Here is a 20,866-nt window from a genome sequence, read left to right as displayed (position 1 = left end):
AAGTATTCTGACCCTTTGCTATGAGACTCGAAATTGAGCTTAGGTGCATCCTGTTTCTATTGATCATCCTTGAGATATTTATACAACTTGATTAGAGTCCACCTGTGGTGAATTCAATTGATTGGACATGATTTGGAAAGGCACACTCCTCTCTATATAAGGTCCCACAGTTGACAGTGAGCTTGTTATCTATAGAGCTTGTTATCGAGGCACAGATCTGGGGAAGGGTACCAAAACATTTCTGCAGCATTGAAGGTCCCCAAGAACACAGTGGCCTCCATCATTCTTAAATGGAAGAAGTTTGGAACCACCAATACTCTTCCTAGAGCTGGCCGCCTGGCCAATCTGAGCAATTGGGGGAGAAGGGCCTTGGTCAGGGAGGTGACCAAGAACCCGATGGTTACTCTGACAGAGCTCCAGAGTTCCTCTGTGGAGATGGGAGAACGTTCCAGAAGGATAACCATCTCTGCAGCACTACACCAATCAGGCCTTTATGGTAGAGTGGCCAGACGGAAGGCACTCCTCAGTAAAAGGCACATGACAGCACATGACAGCTCGCTTGTAGTTTGCCAAAAGGCACCTAAAGGACTCTCAGACCATGAGAAGCAAAGATTCTCTGGTCTGATGAAACCAAGATTGAACTCTTTGGCCTGAATGCCAATCGTCACGTCTGGTGGAAACCTTGCACCATTCCCATGGGGAATCATGGTGGTGGCAGCATCATGTTATGGGGATATTTTTCAGTGTCTGGGACTGGATCGAGGGAAAGATGAACATTAGCCAAGTAGCCTATCCATGTTTCTAAATCGTCTACTCACGAGGCTATTGCATTATTTACTATTCACACAGGCCTACAGTACCTGCAGTGCATACTCCATTTGGCTCGAGTCCATCCCCATTTCCAGAGAGCGTCTCTTGTCCGGTTGCCAAAGACATGTTCAAAATGTTCAGTACTCTAATGCCATATCAAAGGTCGGCTATATCTTGCTTATTAAGAATGTGCCTCACATACAATACAAGGGAGCCTAGTGTTTTTTGTTTGAGGAGAAGTGAGATGAGTAAAAGGCCTATACTCATTGAAGCTAATTACAACAACATTGCCTGTCAAACACTGGATTTGTTTTACTGTTACTATCACTGGTTACATTAGCCTATGCTATTTAATAAACTGTAGTATCAATCCAAATGAAACTGGGTCGCTCCTCTTTTCAGTTCGCTGCAGCTAGCGACTGGAACAAGCTGCAAAAAACACTCAAACTGGACAGTTTTTTATCTCCATCTTCATTCAAAGACTCGATCCCGGACGCTCTTACTGACACTTGTGGCTGCTTCGCGTCTCTACCTTCTTGCCCTTTGTGCTGTTGTCTGTGCCCAATAATGTTTGTACCGTGTTTTGTGCTGCTACCATGTTGTGCTGCTGCCATGTTGTGTTGCTACCATGCTGTTGTCATGTTGTGTTGCTACCATGCTGTGTTCTCATGTGTTGCTGCCATGTTATTATGTTGTTGTCTTAGGTCTCTCTTGATGTAGTGTTGAGGTGTCTCTCTTGTCGTGATGTGTGTTGTTTAAAAAAATATATATCCCCCCCATCTCCGCAGGAGGCCTTTTGCCTTTTGGTAGGCCGTCATTGTAAATGAGAATTTGTCCTTAACTGACTCGCCCAGTTAAGTAAAGGTTTAACCTACACAACTTGAGACAAACATATGCAGTATTAAGCAATGGCCAAGCCCTCTTCACACCTACAACTTGTTTATTCATCAAAATCCAGACCCTTTGCGCCTCCGCCAGCTACTGTTCTCATAATAATGGCTTTGAACATAGCAAAAAAAATATCGAACAACCTTAGATTTGCCATAGTGCAATACTTTTGACCAGGGCCCAATGTAGGGAATAGGGTGCCAACTGGGATGAAACCAACATGAACCACTCAGTACAAGAACCACTGAGACGTCTACAGCCACAATGAAGAATTGTCGTCCTCCATAAGCAGACGTTTTGATAATTAGCCAATTCTTCAATATGCTTGGTGAGGCAGTGTGCTGCATGTTAAGATAATGTGCATGTTTGAAGTGGCTCCCGGTCTGACACTGCTATCAGACCGGGATAATGAGGATTGGAGTTAGGGCGTTTTCGTTCCCCGGCCTTACTGTCTTCAGACCACTAATTTGTTTCTCTGATATGCTGTGGTTTTATTCCGAATCAGTCCAATGACTGAGACTTTTATTCAGGATGAAATTTTAAGGGAGCAATTATAGACTTTTTTTCAGGAGGGATGTTCATCACAAGTATAAGATAAGTATAAGATAAGAAAATGAATAAGTTAAAGCATAAGAATAATTCTAAGTATAAGGGCTCTATTTTAACAAACCTAACACAATATAGGGAATACGGTGACATTTGGGACGTTTCCATTGTCTGGGCTTTGGTCCAGAATAGTGCACTATAGGTAATAGGGTACCATTTGGGACTCAGTCATTGTCTGAACACAGAACACGTGTGTCTGTGGTGGCTGGTGATGTCCCACTGTGCACACCACATCGTTTCGGTGTGGATAAATATTTGGTTGATATTTTTGGTCGATTACAACCTACACTGAGTGTACAAAACATGACATAGACAGAAACGATGTGTTGTGCCCAGTGGGATATCACCAGCCACCACAGACACCCATGCCCTATGTTCAGGCGAAGGCTATGACTCCTTACTGATGTCACCTGTTAAATCCACTTCAATCCGTGTAGATGAAGGGGAGGAGACAGGTTAAAGAAGGATTTTTAAGCCTTGAGACAATTGAGACATGGATTGTGTATGTGTGCCATTCAGAGGGTGAAGTGCCTTTGAACGGGGTATGGTAGCGGGTGCCAGGTGCACCGGTTTGTGTCAAGAACTGCAACACTGCTGTGTTCTTCACACTCAACAGTTTCCCGTGTGTATCAAGAATGGTCCACCACCCAAAGGACAACCAGCCAAATTGACAACTGTGGGACGCATTGGCGTCAACATGGGGGTGCAATTCAATATTAGGAAGATGTTCTTCATGTTTTGTACACTCAGTGTATGATGACTGTTTGTGAGTGGGTGTGCGTGTGTGTAGAGTCAGTATACATGTATGTGCATATCATATGTGTGAGCAAATTATGAAGTGAGTCTTTGTGTGTGTTGGAGTGTCAGTGTGCGTGTGCGTGAGTGTGTAGGGCCCTGTGAGTGTGCATAGCGACAGTGCAAAAAATGTATATACTGTATATACACAAGGGTCAACTCAGATAGTCTGTCTAGCCATTTTGTTAGCTATTTAGTTAGCTATTTAGCACTCTTATGGCTTGGGGATAGAAGCTGTCAGGAGCCTGTTGGTGTCAGACTTGGTGCACTGGTACCGCTTGCCGTGCGGAAGCAGAGACTCTATGGCTTGGGTGGATGGAGTCTTTAACGATTTATAGAGGTCCTTGATGGCAGGGAACTCGGCCCCAGTAATGTACCATTCTCTGTAGAGCCAATGCGATCTAGGGCAGTGCTATTGCTATACAAAGCAGTGATGCAGCCTGTCAAGCTGCTCTCAGTCGTATGGCTGTAGATCTTTTTGACGATTTAAGGGCCCATGCCAAACCTTTTCAACCTCCTGAGGGGGAAGAGGCACTGTCACGCCTTCTTCGTGACTGTGCACGTGTGAGTGGACCATTTTATGTCTGTGATTTGGACACTGAAGAATTTGAAGCTCTCGACATGCTACACTGCAACTCCGTCGATGTGAATGGGGGCGTGTTCGCCCTCCCGCTTCCTGTAGTCCACGATCAGCTCCTTGGTCTTACTGACGTTGAGAGAGAGGTTGTTCCGGCACTGCCAGGTCACTGACTTCCTCTCTGTAGGCTGTCTCATCGTCGCCGGTGATCAGGCCTACTACCGTTGTGTAGTCAGCAAACTGGATGATGGTGTTGGAGTCGTGCATGGCCACACAGTCGTGGCCATGGTGTTGTGTTGTGTTCAGTAATATGTATCAGGCACGTTGTGTGTGAACGGAGGTGTGAGGATGGGATGAGTGAGTTTTGTACGAGTTGTGAACATGTTGACCTGAAGTAAAGACGATCAGTTTAATTGCACAACAAGCCTCTGTGTATTTGTAACACAGGGAGTATAGGAGAGGACTAAGCATATACCCCCGTTGGGCCCCCGTGTTGAGGGTCAGTGTAGCGAAGGTGATATTGCCTACCCTCACCACCTGGGGTCGGCCCGTCAGGAAGTCCAGGATACAGTTGCAGAGGGAGGTGTTCAGTTCTAGGGTCCTGAGCTTGGAGGGGATAATGGTGTTGAACACTGAGCATTAGTCAGTGAACAGAAATCTCACATGGGTATCCTTCTTATCTAGGTGGGTGAGGGCAGTAAGGAGTGCAATTGAGATTGCGTCGTCTGTGGATCTGCTAAGGCAGTACACAAATTGGAGTGGGTCTAGGGTGTCTGGGAGGATGGAGTTTATGTGTGCCATAACCAGCCTCTCAAAGCCTTTCATAGGGCGGTAGTCATTGTGGCACGAAGCCTTAGAGTTCTTGGGAACATAAGGGGAATGTGACACATACTAAAGAAATGTTCAGTAGTGGCGACACACTTTGGGTCACTGACCAATGACTTTGAGAGTGCTTACAAAGTCATGAGGGTCATTGGTCATGTTGAGCCCAAGTTCTCTGCAGCGAATTGGGTGGAAGGAGGCAGAACTCATCTAGTTTTCTCTGGCCTGAGATCAAACAAACATCTCCCAAGCTGACACCAGGTAGATCACCTCCACATTGACCAAATAATACAGACCATTAGGCACCAAACAGAAAAGACGACAACCTGAACTTAATAATAAGAAACATTCATTTTCCATTTTAAAACATTTTCCTTTGCGTGCCCTAATGAACATGACCCTGACACAGACCTAGGTCATGGTCATTAGGGATCTAGTTATGTGTGCTTAAATGGGATGTAATTCCCTTTCTATGCACTTTTCTCTCTACACGTATTCTGACCTTGAACTTAAGCATGAGAATAACGTGCTATTCATCCGCTATTCGTTTTGGGTGGAGATCAAAGAAATGAACGTGTGGCGGAGGTGTGTCTACAGATACACCGTATTCTGACCATGAATAAGGTTGATCGAACGTGCCGGTTCCAAGTAGAAAAAGCATCTACTTTCTTTTTTCAGATAGAATCTCCAGGCACTGTAATTGATAAATTCATAGGAGCTATTGAGAGCTAGGTAAATTAGTCATCCGTTTGGAGAACTGGATTGTAAATACACTGTTGGATTTGACATTTTGAACATTGAGATATTAAAGACATGATTGATCAGACGCATAGTATATCAAGGAGTGAAAGAGACTGAGTCTCTGTAGCAAGACAGATAGCTGTGGAATGTGTTGGGTGACAAGAGGAGAACAACGTGTTGAGACAGGGGAGACAGATGGACATCTGTGGATTAGATGAAGGAGGGGTTGAGGTCAGGAGGTGAGGACAGATTCTCTGAAGGGAGTAATACATGTTTGGTATCCTGTTACCATCTTTACTCTCTTCCTGTAGAACCATAAAATGTAAGGATTGGAGAGAAGGAGGAGTGTCTTAAGTGGGATATATATATCTGGATGGGAGAAATGTTGAGTTGTCTGGATACAGCTGTACAGAACCTTTGGGAAGAATTAAACTTGGTAAAAGCTTCTCTAGTGTCCGTGAGTTATTTACTCTGAAAAATAAGAACCTAACACATAGCAATTGTTTTAGATACATTTTCCTCATGATCCCTGGAGACGAATGTGAAACCAGTCAAATTGATGAAAACTGAAAATCATATCGACATGACATGTATTGCGGCCACTTTTAAACAGTGAAGTGGGCTATAAATAGCTGTGCCATTATTCAGAATTTTAATTGGACGCCCTCATCATTTGCAGGGATGAAATCTCTCAGTTTGATTCTACCAGTTTTATAATGTTAAATATTAGCCATTATCGGGACCCACTGTCAGTAATACCCACATGAATTTATAACTGTCATTTTAGTGTTTGTTTCCTTCAATTTGTAGACAAAATTTAGCGTTATTCCATTCCATTCCATTCACCTGTCTTTCCTCATCTGTGTAAATGTTCCCAACGGTCGCTAGTAATAGTGTTTCATATTAGGCTAAAGTTGTGCAATAATTTGGGACATGTAGCCTATTTGAATCATTATGGAGCTTGGTGCACGGTTCACAACGACTGAACCGTTGCCATGCAGTTCCATGATTAGTGAGGATTAGGGTAGATTTATAGGACTGTTGTTCAACCCCTATTGTACACTTTTTTCCACCTTCCAATATTTTATTCATCGAATTTGAATACGGTAACTTTCCAGATGACTCAAACACTGTTCTTATGATTCATACATACTTACCTAACCCTACAATTTGATTAAATAATCTACATTATCAGAGTATTTCTTTGTCTACCAGTTGGTGCTGAACAGAGACGAATATGCATAAACAGTTGAAGTCGGAAGTTTACATACACTGAGGTTGGAGTCATTAAAACTCGTTTTTTAACCACTCCACAAATTTCTTGTCAACAAACTATAGTTTTGGCAAGTCGGTTAGGACATCTACTTTGTGCATGACACAAGTAATTTTTCCAACAATTGTTTACAGACAGATTATTTCACTTATAATTCACTGTATCACAATTCCAGTGGGTCAGAAGTTTACATACACTAAGTTGACTGTGCCAAGCTTTATAAAGCTTGGAAGATTCCAGAAAAGGATGTCATGGCTTTAGAAGCTTCTGATAGGCTAATTGACATCATTTGAGTCAATTGGATGTGTACCTGTGGATGTACTTCAAGGCCTACCTTCAAACTCAGTGCCTCTTTGCTTGACATCATGGAAAAATCCAAATAAATCAGCCAAGACCTCAGAATTTTTTTTGTAGACCTCCACATGTCTGGTTCATCCTTGTGAGCAATTTCCAAACACCTGAAGGTACCACTTTCATCTGTATAAACAATAGTACACAAGTATAAACACCATTTGACCACGCAGCCAACCGCTCAGGAAGGAGATGCGTTCTGTCTCCTAGAGATGAACGTACTTTGGTGCGAAAAGTGCAAATCAATCCCAGAACAACAGCAAAGGACCTTGTGAAGATGCTGGAGGAAATAGGTACCTAAGTATCTATATCCACAGTAAAACGAGTCCTATATCCACTGCTCCAAAACCACCATAAAATGCCAGACTACTGTTTGCAACTGCCCATGGGGACAAAGATCGTACTTTTTGGAGAAATGTCCTCTGATCTGATGAAACAAAAATTGAACTGTTTGGCCATAATGACCATCATTATGTTTGGAGGAAAAAGGGGGAGGCTTGCAAGCCGAAGAACACCATCCCAACCGTGAAGCACGGGGGTGGCAGCATTATGTTGTGGGGGTGCTTTGCTGCAGGAGGGACTGGTGCACTTCACAAAATAGATTATGTGGATATCTTGAAGCAACATCTTAAGACATCAGTCAGGAAGTTAAAGCTTGGTCGCAAATGGGTCTTCCAAATGGACAATGACCCCAAGCATACTTCCAAAGTTGTGGCAAAATGGCTTAAGGACAACAAAGTCAAGGTATTAGAGTGACCATCACAAAGCCCTGACCTCAATCCTATAGAACATTTCTGGGCAGAACTGAAAAAGCATGTGCGAGCAAGGAGGCCTACAAACCTGACTCGGTTACACCAGCTCTGTCAGGAGGAATGGGCCAACATTCACCCAACTTATTGTGGGAAGCTACCTGAAAAGTTTGACCTAAGTTAAACTATTTAAAGGCAATGCTACCAAATACTAATTGAGTGTATGTAAACTTCTGACCCACTGGGAATGTGATGAAAGAAATAAAAGCTGAAATAAATCATTCTCTCTACTATTATTCTGACATTTCACATTCTTAAAATAAAGTGGTGATCCTAACTGACCTAAGTCAGGGCATTTTTACGAGCATTAAATGTCAGGAATTGTGAAACTGAGTTTAAATGTATTTGGCTAAGGTGTATGTAAACTTCCGACTATAACTGTATTTAGATGGCTTTCCTTGATCCCTATATTCTGAACCCATTCTCCCAATGCATTCTTGTGAGTTTGCCAAAATTCAAATTTAAAGAACACCGTATTTAAAGGGATGGCTTAAGATACAGTAAATGTACTGAAACCCCTATTGAATGCAAACTCCACGAGAAAATCTGTTGGCCTGCAAGTGGGATGGTTTTCAGCGTTGTAATTATATGTATTCCGCATGTGTAAGGGAAACACGTCTGCAAAGCCCATTACGGACCTGCATAAGTTAAGTCTGAATACCAGCTACTGAGAAGTGGGTAGGAAAGATGTGCGTAGGAAAGGCGTCTGAATCGGGCCACAAACTAAATAAAGAGTAACTATGTGGACTTAATATGAAACATCTACTGAACACGACTCTGTTGGCTGGCTGGGGCAGACTGCAACCATATTGACTCAATGTTGTAGCACGGTCAGTGCACATTCAGTTTCCCAAGCATGGGAAGCTAGGTCCCACGGGCCCTGGTCAAAAGTAGTGCACTACATAGAGAATAGGGTGCCATTTGGGACGTAGCCGACATCATCAGAGCACAAAGGCAGAATTGATGACTCCATGTTGAAGCTGTAAGCCCGGGGTCAGAGTTCATCAGCGCTCAATTAAGTAGCATGGTATAGTGAGAGACAAATCTTGGATTGCAGCACCTGAAGAAAAGGGGCCATTACTTTTCCCGGGGCTTCTCTAAATCCACATTGTGTTTCTGTGACACGCCATCCATGATAATATAGGGGGGTTTGATGTGGTGACAGGAGAGCCTTGTCACGATCAACAACTCGACCACCACAACACAAGAATAAACCATCAGGCTATAGTCGCTATTGGGCCCACACACACACACACACACACACACACATTCACTTAAACAATATCAGGATCAGATGGACACTGGCACGCACATACACACACACACGTATGCACACAAGCACTCACACATGCACACGCACACACTCAAGCATCCTCAGGATCAGATGTAAACTGGCAAAACACAGATAGCAAAACTCACACAAGCACACACACACTCTCAGACAACATCAAGATCAGATTGAAATTAGTACACACATTCGCAAAAACAAACACTCGCACGCGCGCCATGGCAGCTGGTGGGTGTTGATCAGTCAGTCACCGACAAGCCCGAAGAATCACCCGTAAACCAGCACTGTCTACACATCATGACCAGCTCCAGAACATTATACAGATGTGTCTCCCAGCCTCAAAGCTTACAGCTCATACAAAGTACAAATTCATTGTCATATATCCTAACCTGTCAGGTTTTATCATGGATCTTTTATAGCTGCTGTACAAGATTAGTAGCCTCACAGTCATAATTTATACCAGTCGCCGAGCCTCGTAATTTATAGCTTATACAAATAAATTATTCATTCATAGTTCATAAAAATATGTAGCCTGGTTGCCAGACTGATTCTGATCTCTTACCACCTCTTTATGGACATGTCATGCCAAACATGTTTGGCTTGACAATGAGAGCAATGGAGTTGGCAAGAGCACAAACCGATCTGGGACCAGACTAGTTTATAATAAGCTGGTATATAAATGATGACTATGAGGCTACTAATCCTATTATGCCTCTTCATAATATCCTCACCAATTAAGATTATCATGGCTTTCTTATGGATTATGTTGGAGATTAGTTGCCTCAGGCATAACTCATATGGAAGTGTCACCTCGTACTTTCATTCTGCTAGAAGATGTATAGTCTAATACCTCAAATGTATTATATATGTATTATTATATATGTCCTGCCATTGCTCAAACCCCAAGTATAGCCTCCTACCACACCTTTAACAAAGTATGCATTTATGTAACGATCGTTGCTGGAAGGATGGTCGGACCAAGATGCAGCGTGGGGTAGGTTAATAATTTTTTATTAATGATAACCAGCACAAAACAAGAAAGCATAACAAACGAAACGTACAGCTTTGTAGGGCTAAAGCTACAATACAAAATCAAGATCCCACACACAACAGGTGGAGAAAAGGCTGCCTAAATATGATCCCCAATCAGAGACAACGATAGACCGCTGCCTCTGATTGGGAACCATACAAGGCCAACATAGAAAATAAAAAACTAGTCTACCCACCCTAGTCACACCCTGACCTAACCAACATAGAGAATAAAAAGGCTCTCTAAGGTCAGGGCGTGACAATTTATTTGTTTATTTGGATCCCCATTAGCTGTTGCAGTTGCAACAACAGTGTCATTCCACAAATAGAGTGGCTTTTGGATAGTGTAATTTTGACAAAGATAATTTATTTCAGAACATTTTTACATTCTGCCATAAAGAGCACGTTCAAATTATTTTAACAAGCATGTTTTCCCATTTTAAAAGATTCAATTAAGAAAAATTACTATTGTCATGACGTTGGCAGTTGGGGTAGGTTTATGACAGTCATAAATACCTCTTTCCCCCTTTTTCTCTCTCCCTACTATAACTGATGTGACATAAGGAAACCCATGGGTTAACATAGAGATTCTGGGTAACATCAGAAGTGGGGGGAAATGAACTATATTCTGGTAATCCGACCAACTGAACATATGCGGTGGTACTTAAGGTATATTATGTCAGTTCGGTTGCCCTCTGACACATTCTCATCAATGATAGAATGACATAAACTCTACTGTGGAAAGTCTAAACGTCAGAGGTATCGGATTCACATGGAATTGTTGTTTAATTGAAATGTTTGAATATGACACTATTTGTGAAGAGGTGAAATGTAATTTTAGCTTCCAAATGAGAGATCTGGGCTTTCATAAGTTTTCCTCTGCTCACAGTGGCCCGCCCCTGTGAAGAGGCATGGGTTATAAACTTTTCAGACACACCCCTCTCCCTCCACTATAAAAGCCATTGACAAGAATATAACTTTCTGTTCCGGGTACACTAGGATGACGGTCCGGTGTCAGAATGGTTCAGATAATAACTACAGAACTAAGCCAACATCAGCATGGACTTTGATTGTGAATGGTATGAACTTTGAACTCGTATTCACTACAGAAGTGATATCTCCTAGCCGTTGAGTTAGCAACAGCTAAACGCAGGTTAGGAAGGACAGTCCGAGTATCCCGTCTACTACACACAACGTTACTCCAACGTATCCCGTGACTACCAGAGACATTCTCCAAAGGACAGAGGACTCGGGTTGGCGATACGGTCTTCCATCTACCACCAACCTACTGAAGCGCAGCTCAGAGTAAATATTTATTGCATTTTCCTTTTCAAATGGGCGGTAATTTAGAATGCATAAGATACTGTATTTACGATAGCACAGCTCGCCTATGTTCCAGTCTCCCGCTCTTTCACTAAGACTCAGCCCCTTCCCTTTGTGTAACAAGCTGTCATATCTATTCCGCCCGCTAGGGACGTTTTTCTGTATGACGTAATTTGTGATCAAGTTATGATTTAATTGTATATGTGTGATTCTGTGTGATTAGTTAGGTATTTAGTAAATAAATAATTAAACCCAATTTTGTATTGCTGATTCAACTTGTTAGCCAGGATTCTTGCAGATAATCAAGGATTTACAACTTTCAGATGAGACTGAATAAAATGACGATTAATGTGACTGTTATGGATGTAAAATCTTACTAAATCTTTAAGAGTTTATTCGAAAGATAACAGCTCTATAAATATTATTTCGTGGTGTCCCTCTCTAGTTAATTAACATTTACATGATTAGTTCAATCAGGTAATATTAATTACGGAGAAATTATTTTATAGAATAGCATGTCATAACAATTAATCTGGCATAGTCAAAGACACGACACTATAAAAGTTTGACCATAACAGTGTTAACCGTTGGGGTGGGGGGGCGGTCTAAGCTAATATATGGAATTGTTTAAAGATGGATGGATTATTTAACTATTTGATTTATAATTTTAGGCCCACTTCAACTTCTTCGGGATCGGTGTCCCTTCCAAGGGACGGTTGAGCTAACGTAGGCTAATGCGATTAGCATGAGGTTTTAAGTAACAAGAACATTTCCCAGGACATAGACCTATCTGATATTGGCAGAAAGCTTAAATTCTTGTTAATCCAACTGCACTGTCCAATTTACAGTAGCTATTACAGTGAAATAGTACCATGATATTGTTTGAGGAGAGTGCACAATTTTGAACATGAAAAGTTATTAATAAACAAATTAGGCACATTTGGGCAGTCTTGATACAACATTTTGAACAGAAATGCAATGCTTCATTGGATTAGTCTAACACTTTGCACATACACTGCTGCCATCTTGTGGCCATAATATAAATTGCACCTGGGCTGGAAAATACATGATGGCCTTTCTCTTGCATTTCAAAGATGATGGTACCAAAAAAATACAAATGAATGGGTGGTTTTGTCTTTGTATTATGTTTTATCAGATCTATTGTGTTATATTCTCTTACATTACTTTCACATTTCCACAAACTTAAAAGTGTTTCCTTTCAAATGGTACCAAGAATATGCATAGCCTTGCTTCAGGGCCTGAGTTACAGGCAGTTAGATTTGGGTATGTAATTTTAGGCAAAAATTTAAAAATAAAAGGGGCGGATCCTTACTATCCAAAATGTATATAAAAAAATATATTTAATAAAATATTGAATTTGGCCTTTACTACAATAGCCCATAGAAACGCGTGGTAACACGTTCATAAATGGCAAAAAATACAGTCATACAATGTATCATAAGTAATAGGGTTTTTAAGTGTCTGACCTATATCTAGGAGATATAAGAAAGCTCAAGAAATATACAGTACCAGTCAAAAGTTAGGACACACCTACTCATTCAAAGGTATTCTTTATTTTTACTATTTTCTACATTGTAGAATAAAATTGAAGACATCAAAACTATGAAATAACACACGTGGAATCAAGAAGAAACCCCAAAAAGTGTTAAACAAATCAAAAACATATTATATATTTGAAATTCTTCAAAGTAGCCACCCTTTGACTTGATGACAGCTCTTGCACACTCTTGGCATTCTCTCAACCAGTTTCATGAGGTAGTCACCTGGAATGCATTTCAATTAACAGGTGTGCCCTGTTAAAAGTTCATTTGTGGAATTTCTTTCCCTCTTGATGCATATGAGACAGTCAGTTGTGTTGTGACAAGGTAGGGGTGGTATACAGAAAATAGCCCTATTTTGTAAAATTCCAAGTCCATATTATGGCAAGAACAGCTCAAATAAGCAAAGAGAAACGACAGTCCATCATTACTTTAAGACATGAAGGTCAGTCAATGAAGAACATTTCAAGAACGTTGAAAGTTTCTTCAAGTGCAGTCGCAAAAACCATCAAGCGCTATGATAAAACTGGCTATCATGAGGACCGTCACAGGAAAGGAAGACCCAGAGTTACCTCTGCTGCAGAGGATACGTTCATTAGAGTTGCCAGCCTCAGAAATTGCAGCCCAAATGAATGCTTCACAGAGTTCAAGTAACAGACACATCTCAACATCCACTGTTCAGAGGAGACTGCGTGAATCAGGCCTTCATGGTCGATTTGCTGCAAAGAAACCACTACTTAAGGACACCAATAAGAAGAAGAGACTGCTTGGGCCAAGAAACACAAGAAAAAATATATATATTTGTCACATGCGCTGAATACAACAGGTGTAGACCTTACAGTGAAATGCTTACTTACAAACCCTTAACCAACAACGCAGTTGTAAGAAAAATAATTGTTAAGTAAAAAATAGATAAGTAAAAATGTTTAAATAAAAGTAACAAATCATTAAAGAGCAGCAGTAAAATAACAGTAGATTTGTTATATACAGGGGGTACTAGTACAGAGTCAATGTACAGGGGCACAGGTTAGTCGAGGTAATTGAGGTTGTATGTACATACATGTAGGTAGAGTTGACTATGTGTAGATAATAAACAAAGAGTAGCAGCAGTGTGAAAGGGGGGGGGGGGGGGGGCAATGCAAATAGTCTGGTTAGCCATTTGATTAGCTGTTCAGGAGTCTTATGGCTTGGGGGTAGAAGCTGTTAAGAAGCATTTGGGACCTAGACTTGGCGCCCCGGCACTGCTTGGCGTGCGGTAGCAGAGAGAACAGTCTATGACTAGGGTGCTGGAGTCTGACTATTTTTAGGGCTTTCTTCTGACACCACCTGGTATAGAGGTCCTGGATGGCAGGAAGCTTGGCCCCAGTGATGTACTGGGCTGTACGCACTACCCTCTGCAGTGCCTTGCGGTTGGAAGCAGTTGCCATACCAGGCAGTGATGCAACTGGTCAGGATGCTCTCGATGGTGCAGCTGTAGAACTTTTTGAGGATCTGACGACCCATTCCAAATCTTTTCAGTCTCCTGAGGGGGAATAGGCTTAGTAGGATTCAATCTTAGTCCTGTTTTGACACTTTGTTTGATGGTTCGTCTGAGGGCATAGCGGGATTTCTTATAGGCGTCCCGATTAGTGTCCCGCTCCTTGAAAGCGGCAGCTCTAGCCTTTAGCTCGGTGCGGATGTTGCCTGTAATCCGTGGCTTCTGGTTGGGATAAGCACTGTGGGGACGACGTCGTCGATGCATTTATTGATGAGGCCAGTGACTGAGGTGGCATACTCAATACCATCTAAAAACCTGTTTTCACCTTGTTCTTTTGGGGTATTGTGTGTAGATTGATGAGAAAAACCAATGTTTAATCAATTTTAGAATAAGGCTGTAACATAACAAAATGTGGGAAAAGGGAAGGGATCTGAATACTTTCTGAATACACTGTATATATTACACATATTTAACCCCTTATTTTTGTTGGCATAAAACTACCTCCATACTTCCATTCATTTGTATGGCCTACCCTCTGACACATCCCGTGACACTAGTGGGGTGTCATGGAAATTGCAAGATTGTGTTATAATGGTTGTTTTATTCCACAGAATAGAGTGTTATGTTAACTATTGTGTGTGTTCTACTGAGGAGGGCCTCTATGAGATAACAATGACAGAGGAGATTTACGATGTCTTTGGGTGATAAAACCTAAAGAGCATTCCAGAGAACATGAGTTAATGTTTTTGTGCTATACCGTACCAGGGTGAGACGGTTCCAGTTTGGAGTAGGAGGACCAGACACTGGTCTTTACAATGACAACTGTTGACACAGCAGTTGCTGTCTGCTATGTACTATAGATACCTTTCATACAAATCTTAACCTTGTGACCATTCTATGTATCTGTTTTTCATCATGTAGGTTGAGAGGGGTGGATCTTGGCTATAAAAGATCTTTGTACTTTTGTGTTGTGACTTTCAATGGTTCATTAGAAATGGCGCATCATTGAAAGTCATTGCTATTGCAAAGCTCTTATTATTAAAGATGTAGTTTAAGTATAACTCTGACTGGTGTGTGAAGTTTGTCTCTCTCCTCATTTGGTAATACAGATATTAACCACCACAGGGGTCGTAGAGCAAAACGGAGAACACGTTCTGTTCATGAGAGTGTCCTCTTTCCAAGGTGGGGTCACATTAGTTTTTAGCCCAAACGGTTCTGATGCTACGGAAGGCCGTCATAGACCGATGTGGTGGATTGTTGCCCATGCAAAAAAAAATATGTTACTTAGATTGACCCACGGGTACGTCAGTAGACTCTTAAGGATTAAATGAGCCAGAACTCCCCTTATGACAGGGGGAATGGAGCTTGTTGTGTGCAACAGGGAGGTAGGTGCATTTGAAAGCAAGCTTAATAAAAAATTTTAAACTTCTTAAAACATGGTGGTGGCAGCATCAGGATCGAAGGAAAGATGAACTGAACAAAGTAAAGAGAGACCCTTGGTGAAAATCTGCTACAGAGCGCTCAGGACCTCAGACTGGGGCGAAGGTTCACCTTCCAACAGGACAACGACCCTAAGCACACAGCCAAGACAATGCACGAGTGTTTCGGGACAAGTCTCTTAATGTCAGCCAGAGCCCGGACTTGAATCAGATCGAACATCACTGGAGAGACCTGAAAATAGCTTTGCAGCGACACCCCCCAGCCAACCTGACAGAGCTTGAGAGGATCTGCAAAGAAGAATGGGAGAAACTCCCCAAGTATAGGTGTGCCAAGCTTGTAGCGTCATACCTAAGAAGACTCAAGGCTGTAATCGCTGCCAAAGTTGCTTCAACAAAGTACTGAGTACATGGTCTGAATACTTATGTAAATGTGATATTTTTTCTTTCTTCTAAAAACCTGTTTTTGTTTTGTCATTATGGCGTACTGTGTGAAGATTGATGAGAAAAAAAAGTATTTAATCAATTTTAGAATAAGGCTGTAATGTAACAAAATTTAGAAAAAGTCAAGTGGTCTAAATACTTTCCGAATCAAAGTGACTGTTTTATACACTGAAAAACCTTTTTAGTAAAAGAAATGGAAAATTCATAGATCTTAAATTTTAGATATTCCCATTTACTTCTGTACATCAGTGCTGTTAAAAAAAAATCTCAATCAAATTTTTTCTCTTTCCAGTAAGATTCATCCTTAAGAAGATCAGCGTACATTTCCAATAACACTTATTAACAGAGTTATGGATCGTAGGTTTTAAATCTAGAGATATGGCACTACTATAATGATGCACATCATATCTAGGGGGACATCGATCAGTTGACTCATCTGGGGCCATGTTAGCAGTATTCAGCTGTCAGCAGCCAATGGCTAGCAGTTTTTTACTGGTGATAAAAATGGATGATTGCCATAATTTTTTCAAGTCATTACTGAATTATTTAATGTACAAAAAAATCTAACGTTAAACCTTGAAAACAATTCATAGTAATTCATGATAACCTTGTAAACAATTCATTTAGATTTATTTAAAACAGGCGTTTGTATATTTGCTGACATGTGTGCTGTTGCCCAGCTATTAAAAAGGAAAGGCAGCTATTTGAGACTCAGCTTTTAATTGACGTTTTACGGTAATACATATATATATTTTTTAATATTTACAGTATTTTGAACTGAGGAAAGTTCAGGTTGTAAATATAAATTGACATCTTCCCGGAGAGAGACTTTCTACAAAATGTGCCCTACCCGGTTGGAAAATAGTGACAAACATAACACGTACCACCCCTTTCAATGGGCGTGTTGGGGGAAGGTACTTGAAATGTAACATCCAATCTAAATATTGCCCCCAGCAGATCTTTCAAACTGTTTTTGCAATGCAAAAATCTCCAAACCTCCAAGGGAGGCGTGACAATTACGTGATTTTGGAGGTATGGCAACGCGAGACTACCTTCCTTATAACTGTAAAATAAATACTGTAAAACTTAAATTAAACAGGCGCTTATTAGAGAGAGACTTCTATTTGAGCCAGGTGTCTATTTCCTTAATGCACACGGCTTTTTACCATTTGCATAGCTTGTTGTTTAATTCCAGCATTCACTTCAAGCATTTTAATCAAATTCTTAATTTCCTGCACTGTGTTATCATTTACACACTGTCTCAGGTTTATTTTGTCTTAGAGTGCCTAAAAAAATATATACAGTACCAGTCAAGTTTGGACACACCTACTCATTCCAGGGGTTTTCTTTATTTGTATTATTTTCTACATTGTAGAATAATAGTGAAGACACGGAATATGTAGTAATTCAAGGCACACTTAAACAGCATGGCTATCACAGCATTCTGCAGCGATACACCATCCCATCTGGTTTACGCTTAGTGGGACTATCATTTATTTTTCAACAGGACAATGACCCAATAAACCTCCAGGCTGTAAAAGGGCTATTTGACTAAGAAGGAGAGTGATGGAGTGCTGTATCAGGTGACCTGGCCTCCACAATCACCTGATCTCAAGCCAATTGAGATGGTTGAGGATGAGTTGGACCGCTGAGTGAAGGAAAAGCAGCCAACAAGTGCTCAGCATATGTGGGAACTCCTTCAAGACTGTTGTTAAAGTATTCCAGGTGAAGCTGGTTGAGAGAATGCCAAAAGTGTGCAAAGCTGTCATCAAGGCAAAGGGTGGCTACTTTGAAACATCTCAAATCTAAAATATATTTTGATTTGTTTAAAGCTTTTTTGATTACTACATGATTCCATATGTGATATTTCATAGTTTTGATGTCTTTACTATTATTCTTCAATGTAGAAAATAGTAAAAATAAAGAAAAACCCTAGAGTAGGTGTGTCCAAACTATTGACTGGTACTGTATGTACGTTTCCTTTACAGAATACTTATTCTCTTCTTTGACTCCGCATTTTCGGCGGTTCTTACTTTCGCAACTAGAGGGCGATCTGCCAATTTATAGGGGTCTCTCTACTCCCAAAGTTGTTGACTGTTTTTGTGCTTGCCAGTTAGCTAGAAGTTCTCAGCTGTTAGCAGCCAATTGTTTCTTACTGGTGATAAAAATGGATGATTGCCATCATTGCGCTTGGGGTTATTTTCTGTATATGCATCTTTCTTTCGATGCCAAACCCACCACTGGTGTGCATGACCATAGAGCTCTATTTTCTTCTCATCGGACAATAGCACCGGCTCCAATCCAAGTGCCAATGCCGTTTAGCAAACTCCAGGCGTTTAGCAAACTCCAGGTGTGTACATTTGTTGGTTGCTCTCAATAAAGGATTTTTTTCTGGCAACCCTTCCAAAAAGCCTATTGGCATAGAGGTGGCATCTAATTGTAGATTTAGAGACCTGAAGGTACTGTAATTCTCCAACATTGGCTCTTGGATTTTTTTATTTCTCTGTGGAAAGGGTTCTACATGGAACCCAAAAGGGTTCTACCTAGAACCAAAAAGGGTTCTTCAAAGGGTTCTTCTATGGGGACAGCCAGTTCTCAGCTCCAAACTTGAATAAAAAGGGCTTTATCCACCCTGACAGACAAGAACATCTCAGAAAAACTTCTTAGCAACTCTCCCTTCAGTTAGCTCTTTCACCTTGAATCAGACTCATATCATATGCATGGTCGCTCCCACAACTTTCCTCTTTTCATCCTCTCGCCCCCTTTTCCGCTCTCTATCCGTCAACCCTTCGTCTTGCATCCTCCCGTCTTTATCTTTCTCATTATCTCTCTGTCAGTCTTTTTGGCGTTTCTTTCCCCAACCTGTGTTGAGTTACTTTCTTTCCAGTCCTTCATAGAACACAAATAGGTCCTTGGGCAGTCTCTTTTCGCCTTTAAATAACACTGCGGAGACAGACATTATTGTGCAGTGCACTCTACTCATTAGAACCTAATAGTCTGTGTTTCACTCAGCCTCCGAGTACCACGGTGAGCGCTTGTCAATTAGAGTCAAATTATTTCCAGTGTGTGTGTGTGTGTGCTTTTGTGTGTGTTTGTTTCAGGATTGGAGCTGGGGTAGGGGTTGCGGGGGGGGGGGGCATGTGTGTTAGAGGGAGATACAAAAAAAAAGACCCAAAAAATGTGCATATGTGTGAGGGCGAGATAAAGCATCAAGTCTCTAGTTGTGTGTGAGCGAGAGAGAGAGTTAACTAAATCAAACTTAAAGTGTGTACGTGTGTGTACGTGCATATGTGTCTGTACATACGTGCGTATCTGCGCGGGTGGGTACACCCTACAACATTGGCTACGCATTGTTTTTCCTGTATTCGTTTCACAGCGTAGCACAGGTGACAATCGTTGAGAGTAAATGTCACATGAAGTGAACAGACACACTGACACAAGGACACACTACATTGAGTGAGGAGACACTGACAGCTCAAACAGCTATACTGACAAACTGTACATTAGACCTACTGATAGCGAGAGAAAAAAGAGAGGAGTAGAGGGGATGTGACAGACAATGCAGGGAAAGAGTGAATGTGGACAGTAAAATAAGCAGAGTGATAGAATAAACGAAAGATCAAGATTTACAAAAAGAAACATTGCAATCACAAAAAAAAGAGCTTAGAAATAGATGGAAATGCAATATCCACTGATAAAAGTATGGACTTACCTTAGTAATAGCGTGAGTGTGAAACTCCCCCCCAAAAAACTGGAAATTCCGGTGAAGAGAGAATCAAGACTAACAGGTGGTAAGTAGAAGGGACGGAGGAGGAAGACAGGGAGAGAGAGAGATGGAGAAAGAGAGACAGTGAGAGAGAGTCAGGGAGAGGAGAAAGATGCATTCAAAATGTAATGCATGAATAGTTCAAGTTGAGATAAAAAAAGAGAAGGAGAGGAGGAAGTACAAAGGCATGCTGGAGGAGGAAGATTATAGAGTGAGTCAACGGGAAGGAAAATTATTCCTTGACAGATATTCCTTGACAGTCTGTTTTGCGCTTCTGTGTGTGACTATTTCTGTCTTTCCTTTCTCTCCCTCATTCTCTTTCTCTCCTCCCACTTGCCCTCCCTCCTCCTTCAGTGCAGTGTTGCAGTTGTTCCAGGATCACCAGACAAACTATTTCTCTCTTCCTCTTTTTTCTGTTCTATTTGCTTTCCAAGCCAGTGCCAATGCAATGCAGTACAGACAGTGCCAGTCTATCACTCGCCTCTCTATCCACCTCTCTCCCAGTCTCCCTTTCTGTCTCTCTCTCCTCTCAGTATGTCTGTTTCTTCCCCTCCCTCTCCCCCTCCCAGTCTCTCTCCGTCTCTACTCTTCACTCTCAACTCCCCCCTCTCAGTCAACCCCCCCACCCCTCAGTCTCTCTCTGTCTGCCCCTCTTTCTCTCTCCCTCTCTCACACACTCACTCTTTCTCTCCATATAATTAAACTAATTGTACTTCAGGCAGTGATAGACACAGGCAGACATGCTATTTCCTCTTCTCTCCTCTTGGTAAAGGGTCATAATTGGTGTTGCTTATGGGTCTTCCTGTCGTTATTCCTCACACCCTCCCTCCTTGTCTTTCCCTCTCTCTCTGTCTCTCTCTCTCTTCCCATCC

The 20,866-nt window shown here is 41.5% G+C and overlaps 1 protein-coding gene across 5 annotated transcripts in view; it reads right to left on the bottom strand.

Annotated features, from left to right (window-relative positions):
• The window catches only part of LOC139569638 (double C2-like domain-containing protein alpha), a 79,389-nt gene extending 58,870 nt beyond the window's left edge, over positions 1-20,519 (bottom strand). For 4 of the 5 annotated variants that reach the window (XM_071391039.1, XM_071391040.1, XM_071391038.1 and 1 more), the window contains exon 1: positions 19,941-20,519. The gene's annotated coding sequence lies outside the window, so the exon portion shown is untranslated. The remainder of the gene's footprint in view (positions 1-19,940) is intronic. The other variant, XM_071391036.1, reaches the window with a different exon arrangement.
• Positions 20,520-20,866: the final 347 nt, after the last annotated feature.

This window comes from Salvelinus alpinus, chromosome 3, assembly GCF_045679555.1.
Source record: "Salvelinus alpinus chromosome 3, SLU_Salpinus.1, whole genome shotgun sequence".
In the NCBI taxonomy this organism is placed as follows: Eukaryota; Metazoa; Chordata; class Actinopteri; order Salmoniformes; family Salmonidae; genus Salvelinus; species Salvelinus alpinus.
The sequence above is the reverse complement of the archived record's forward strand: the minus strand, read 5'-3'. Positions and strand labels throughout refer to the sequence as shown.